This window comes from Magallana gigas, chromosome 10, assembly GCF_963853765.1.
Source record: "Magallana gigas chromosome 10, xbMagGiga1.1, whole genome shotgun sequence".
Taxonomy (NCBI): Eukaryota; Metazoa; Mollusca; class Bivalvia; order Ostreida; family Ostreidae; genus Magallana; species Magallana gigas.
In genome coordinates, this window is record NC_088862.1 from 10,122,369 (window position 1) to 10,129,709 (window position 7,341).

General features: G+C 31.5%; 1 long non-coding RNA gene across 1 annotated transcript; it reads left to right on the plus strand.

Moving 5' to 3' along the window:
* Positions 1-1,497: 1,497 nt before the first annotated feature.
* Positions 1,498-7,341, plus strand: LOC117684041 (uncharacterized). The gene is made up of 2 exons (XR_010710417.1): positions 1,498-1,808; positions 6,570-7,341. It is a non-coding gene; the product is annotated as an uncharacterized lncRNA (long non-coding RNA).

The window sequence follows — 7,341 nt, forward strand, 5'->3', positions numbered from 1 at the left end:
TCAGAATTTATAATTCTTAATTCAGTGGCTTCTACAATGTATCACTATGTATAGCTAAAAGTCAATAAAGGAAATATTGACTGATCATTAATTTTTTTTTTATAAATTGACCGTATAAAGGAAATATCTATACAATATTTCAACATTGTTTTATAATTTGCTCTTGATTAATAGATCATTTTTGGTGACGTAATCCTTTGCGACTCCAAAAACAATGCGATGCCAAAAATGTGACAGGGAATCAATGCTAATAACTCCCCCCCCCCAAAAAAAAAAAAAAAAAAAAAAGACAAAAAACAAAAGACAAAAAAACGTGCGCACAATGCGGCAAAAAAAAAAGAAAAAAAAAAAAGGAAACCAGATACCAGTATATAAATCTGGGAACTACACGTATTTAGGAGTAAATATATCTAAAATGCATGAATCTGTATGAAATGGACTTTGCTCGAAATCAATATATACATTTTTTGTTCATTAATATAAATGAACGCCTGACCTTGACATCAACAGAAAAACACGAGACCACTTTTATGACAGCTTCTGAAAATACAGTCCAGAATCAAGCTGCAACCGTTGGTAACACTGTTATGAATTGTAATACGTGATAGGTTTGATAAAATAGTTCAAACTTAAACAAGGGCTAAATTAAATGTGAAAGCAATAAGTTTTTAAAAAGAAGATATGTTTGATATACCGTATAACGGGTAATTTTTACTGCTGTGATTTTTTTACGAATTTGTCTTAAAATAGGGCGATTTGAATTTTTACGCATAATTTTTTTACGAATTGGACATGTCCGTAAAAATTAAAATCATCTGTGATAAAAGAGGGGAAAATTTCACCGTGACTTTGTTACAGTTAACACACATACAAATCAGAAAATCGTTTTTCTGTTAACGAGTCCTTATATTTATGATTGTGTTTATTCATTTACCTTTATTTCATATCTGATATACACTTTACTTATTTCTTTTGATCTGGGCATCATCATTGATGTACACCATGTGCTCGTCTCAGTTCGATTTACCGAGAAAAAAAGAAAGAAAACTCCATTTCAAAATGTTTTCTTTCTCTCTGTTTCTTTCTCTCCAAACCAAGAGACATCTAGCTACTAACGTGGCATTATACGTACTTTAAAAAAATACTCAAGACTGAATAGAAAGATCTGAACTGTTATCACCATGTTACCAAAAACGGTCAAATATACCTACATATACAGCCGCCAGGGACTGAGCTGAAGGTCATGAACATTACTCTCATACGTCCGATGTAGAAAATTTACGTGCGGAGATTTTTTTTACTTCTGTGAAAATTACGCGTTTAATTTTTACGGATTTATAAAACTCGTAAAAATACCCGTGATACGGTATATCTGATTTATAATACTTTCAGCTGCTCATTTTCATGTTTATTAACATAGGGAACAGCACGACCTTATCATCCACAGAAAAACCCAGGAGCACATTTATTACAGCTTCTAATGGACACAATTTTCAGAATCAAGCTCCATGTGGTTTAACTGTTATCAATATGTTCACTTTAATGGTTAAAAATACAGAGTGGTAATACGTGAAGAGTTAAATGATATATTTTATACTTAATTCAAAGCTATTTTTTTTTATTGTAGGCAATAAACTTTCTAATTGAATATCCAATATTTATTTGATTTATAATATTATGTCAGCTACATACGTTAATGTTTATAAACGTAGGTGAAAGTACGACCTTGTCATCAACAGAAACATTCGAAACCACATTAATTACATCTGCTAATGAACATACTGTTCAGAACCAAGCTACAAGTGATGGTAAGACTGTTATAAATGAGTTCACTTTCATAGTAAACAGGGATTGGGTCGATTACTTTAAAAAATATATTGATTAAATTACAGTTACAAGCTGATTACATCCAATTTTAGAAGTAATGGATTGCATAAGATCATTTTCCTTCTTGTAATTATGATAACTTATGATTATTTTCTATTACATTACCAGTATTAATAAGGCTTTTTATCTGAATTTTTTTAATTGTGAGTTTAGTTGTTTAATGTTTTGGAAAGATAAATGCATTTTCTACAGGAGTATTAATACTAATATAAAGTTATAATGTTTTCTTTATTTTTTTGGATCATTTTAGCATCATTACCACATTTTTGAGTTGCGTGAAGATATATGTGTTCTAAAATTAAAGGACATTAATTCACCCATCAAATAAAACACAATTTTTATTAAAGCTGCTTGGTCCGATTTATTTTGTAATTACAGTATCAATTTTTTTTTCCATACAAATCATTTATCTCAGAAAGTTATGGACTTTCTCCTATTTACACCAGCAGAATCAGTCTCCTTTCAAAGTTAGAAATATTCAAAGTAAATAAAAATAATTTCTCTTTGGGCAAACGAAAAAACAAACCAAAATGCATCACGGGAATGTTTAGAAAAGGAAACCGCTTGGTTTCGTCCCCCGAATGATTGGGGTTATTCAACCCGCATGCTATGCATCGATTGTAAAGAAAGCAGACTTTGGAAATATTAGCGAACAAAACATACACATGTTTATTTGTAATTTGTCTGATCATTTCGACCTTTATTTAGAGCGATGTCAAAGTCGTAATACAACCATTCCCGTCTCGTCGCCAGGGGTGAAATTTAACATGAGGCGAAATAACGCGGTACCTTTTAATGTCGTTTGTTTTGTAAGCAAATTTTGTACGTATTTTTCTTCATTGCAATTTGGCATAATTGACGGGTAAAACTACTGCAATGTCTATTATTATACATATATTAAGCATAGCTATCGTTTAAAAGCGTGCATAAAATTTGATATAAAATCGGACCAAGCAGCTTTAAGTACATTTTACTGAAAATCGTTTACACGTAATTTATTGTACACATACATTTACATACACATGCATGGTTGAACTTCGACTACAAACTGGTATATGCCTTTATTCACTCAATGGTTCACACATACACTGATATATCATTGCAGCTATAACGGTATCATCATAGCGTGTGTTACTGTTTTCATACATTTGATATTTGGGCACAAAACAATAAGTGTAAAATGTGTTTTAATATCAATTATAGTCTGCTTTTTATCTGTATTTTTCAAATGCATTTGAAAAAAAAAGATTTTAGTTTATAATACTGTACATGTATTTTAGTTGTGCACCTCATTTAGATGAATGATTTAAAAAATATTTTTTTTAACTTTTAAATTCATTCTGATAATACAATTTTGTTGTTACATTCAGGTAGCTTAATTCACCGATCCGTAGCTACTTAAAATTATGAATTGTTATATACAAAGTTTAAATTAGAATTTGGAACACCCCCATCTTAGCTAATTTAAAACACAGGCCGTATTGCAGACTTAACACAAACATATATTATCTTAGTTGCTAAATTACACACTTACACTAATTCATTACTGAAATATTTCATACCTAGCATTAAACCTTATTCACCTGTCCTAATATTTCGAATGAACTGTGATTTTATTCATTGTTTAGCTTATCTGAGCTTATATATATTCTGATCACATTTTGTCCGTCGTCCGTCTGTCTGTCCGTCTGTCCGTCTGTCTGTCCGTCTGTCTGTCCGTCTGTAAACTTTTAACATTTTGAACATCTTCTCTAAAACCGCTTATCCAATTTCAACCAAATTTGACACAAAGCAACCTTATGGGAGGGCAAATATAAATTGCAGAAATAAAAGTCCGATCTGTATTCAAAGCGTAGAAAACATTGAAACTGTAGAAAAAGGGGGATGCATTTTTAAAAATCTTCTTCTTAAGAACTACTGAGTCCAATTCAACGTAGTTTAGCATAAATAATCCTTATGGGACGAAAAAAAATTTGCAAAAATTAAGGAATAGTTCTGTTTCAAATCTAAGTAATTACAAAAATAATAATAAAGGAAAGGCGTGTTTCAATCAGTTTAATAGCTTCGGGTTCGGCATCCGGTAAAATGGGTAGGCAGGACTTGGCCTGGGCAAAACAAAAGATTGGCAGTTATTAATCTGCCAATCATATTAAAATTTCAGGATATTTGATAGACCAGTATATTTGTATTCGCTGTAGATATTGCTGCAACATAATGCGTATTTGGAATTGACGATTGCCGATCTCCCCCGGCTTTTATTTTGCCACGGCCCGGGTTTGCATACCCATTTTACCAAGACTCGTATTCCATACTTCTAAAACGAGGTTCTTTGTTTAAAGCATCCATGACATTATACGAAAAAGGGACGATCTGACTATGATGAATTTGCTTGTTGTGCAACAGTTCGCGTATGAAGGGAAATTTTTTAAGCATGCAAAATATATTGGTGCCGATTTTGTGAAGTAAATTGAGGCTAAATATTTCAATGCGTTGACAGTTTTCACACATGACGTTGGTGTTAGCTTGTTCTGATTTTCGTTTCGTTTTCATTTTTTATGCTTTGAAACCTGGAAACTATTGTCTGTATTTCGTGATTTTTATTAAGCAAAACCTGATGTATCAAAAAAGTACTGAAATACAATTCATTCTATCAGTAATTCGGCATTATCTTTTGCGTAATGGTAGATTAATGCAATAGGTTTTGTAAAGATGCTCGGCATTTTCTCGAGTTTATTCAGTTTAAATAGAGTTTGATACCGCTGACGGAAATATGTAGGTATATATACATGTATATACATGATTCATTTCGAAAAAATAAATTGTGTTCTTTAATTGTTATAGTGCATGTTTCTTGTGTTTAATTGTTTACAATTTCTATTTACTAACCATATTTGAGTTTTAAGCTTCGAATTATAAGCAAGATACAGAGATTTGCTCACAATTCGATGTTTGTACACATATCATAAAAACTAAAGATTAAAAAAGTCAAAAAAAAAGTTGTCATCATTTTTAAAGAAAATTTTCAAAGTCTGTTCTTCCAGAAACCAACTTAAACAACTTATTGTATTGTAAACTTAACCTTTTTTCGTCATTATTACTCCTACTGTACATGTGATCCTTGACCGTGTTTGTGTACATTTTGTAAAAACTGATTTTGAACCTCAAATACCAGTGAACTGGTCTTGAGTGAATAAAAGAATTGAAAATCTTAGGCCATCCTTTTTTTCCATTTTAACTGCTGAATAGGAAATACCAAGTTAAAAATCTTAAGCTGAATGTAATAAACTCATGTGAACAAAATATGACTCAAACCTAGGCGAACTGTGAACTCTGTATCTTGCTTATAATTCTACGATTGACGCTGAAATTTTGGTTGAACATTAGAAATTCTATATGAATTAGAGTATGTTAAATACTTGTACAAACAAAATAAAAGAATGATATTCTGTATATACCTACTCTCTGGGGCCCCCTCTTTATACAATAAATAATGTGATATCTACATCAATTTTGATAGTTTTTCAGACACGAGTAAATAAAAACGACATTTTTAAAACGGTGTCCCTAGTTCTGACATATTTCTGTTGCGGGGATAAAGTAATTATTGCTATTCCTAAGAAAATATCACAGGGGGAAATTATCCTGGTTTGTACGCAAGGTAAATAACAGTCATTTAATTATAATGGAGAAGACAAATTAAATTTTTGAATGTTTTTAATTTGAGGAATTTAGCACATTGAGGTACAATTTTCTTTTTCACATCTATAAATTTTTAAAATAAAAAACAATAACTATTATATATTTTTTTAAATACAATAACTAGTAAGTAGTTGATGTAAAAAATGTACATGTACCTTTATGCTCTCATATATTTTGATCGCTTTACAAAGTGTGTGTGGGGGGGGGGGGGGGGGGGGGGCAGAACGAAAATATAGGAAATTGGAAGTTAACAATGTACCCCTACCAAATGTTTAGTTTTATATCTTGCGTAGGATTTTCTTATTCTGGTAAAAAAAAGTATTTCATGAAGGTACAATGTCAAAGATTACGTGTATGCAAATATAAGTGTAAAATTCGAATATTTTACAATATTTATTTTTTGTTATTCTACCGAGGGACCATATGGCACAATATTTTTTGAACGCCCATTGTTGCTCAAGTGAGCGATGTGGCCCCATGGGCCTCTTGTTTTACTATAAAGGTAAACATGTACTTGTAATAAGAAAAACGAATGATTTCTGATTACTCATGATAACTTAGCAACCAGTATTCGATTACAGCTGAATAACTGAATATGGTTAACCCATCGCTGATTGTAAAGAATAAAACAATACGTAAAAAGTTTAATGAAATATTTAACACTTAGGATAAAGTTTAATTGAAAAAATAAATATTCAATTTTTGAATAACACATCTTTTGAAGGAAGCAATTATTTGTTTCTGGTAACCTAATCTAAATTGCAAATCGCTTAAAGACCTAGAAGGAGAGGCCACATTTCTTAATCTGTAAGACTTGTGTTGTACTCTCCCTCCCCCCTCTCTCTCTCTCTCTCTCTCTCTCTCTCTCTCTCTCTCTCTCTCTCTCTCGCATTGTACTGCTAATTTTAATGAACATTTATTGCTTTATTGTGTTGTTTTTAAAACTGATGATGATATTAATAATTTCCATTATATTTTCAAAGCCATGTGTCCTTGCAGTTGTGAATATTTCGACAAAATCGAATACTGGAGTCAAGAGGCTAACCAAATCAAACATTATAACGAATTGAGTCAGCAACTTGCCCAAATCAAGAACATATTGAAGATGGAAACCAAAAATCTGACAGCTTATCTTAATACAAAGAAAAGCGTTGGCGATAAGCGTCCGTCAGCCCGAGCCACAGGATACGTGGGTGGTGTGATACTGGTCCTCATACTTTGTTGCCTGGTTCTCCTGGACATCCTCAAGTGTTCCCACTAAAAGTTGATAATCAAAAACATATTAAGGCATTTTCACAGGATCCAAAGCCATATTTTGAAGAAAAAAAGTCACAGAAGTGCAATTGCGTATCAACAATTTGGACATAAATATCTTCAAATTTTGAATACAGATTGATACTACAAGTAACTATATATGTTTAGACCCATAAGACATTAATGACATTATTGAAAAACCAGAGAAAAGACGTCACAAACATATGATGCTATTTCATAACGTCGTCCGGAAAGTTGACAGCATAAAGCGCGTTATTTTTACAACGTGTAGTAATTTTTACTTGATTTTTTTAAATTCAGCAAAGTTATTTTCTTCATGGTGGGTTAGTTTTGGAGATTGTTGCGACATTTTTAGAATTCGGTTAACTTTTTAAGCTGTATCCACATTTCTCTTATTTTATTTTAGATTGTTTTTAAATATGCTAATTTAGTATTGGCTATGTTGTAAAAATATTTTATTATTAAATTTAGTGTACGTGT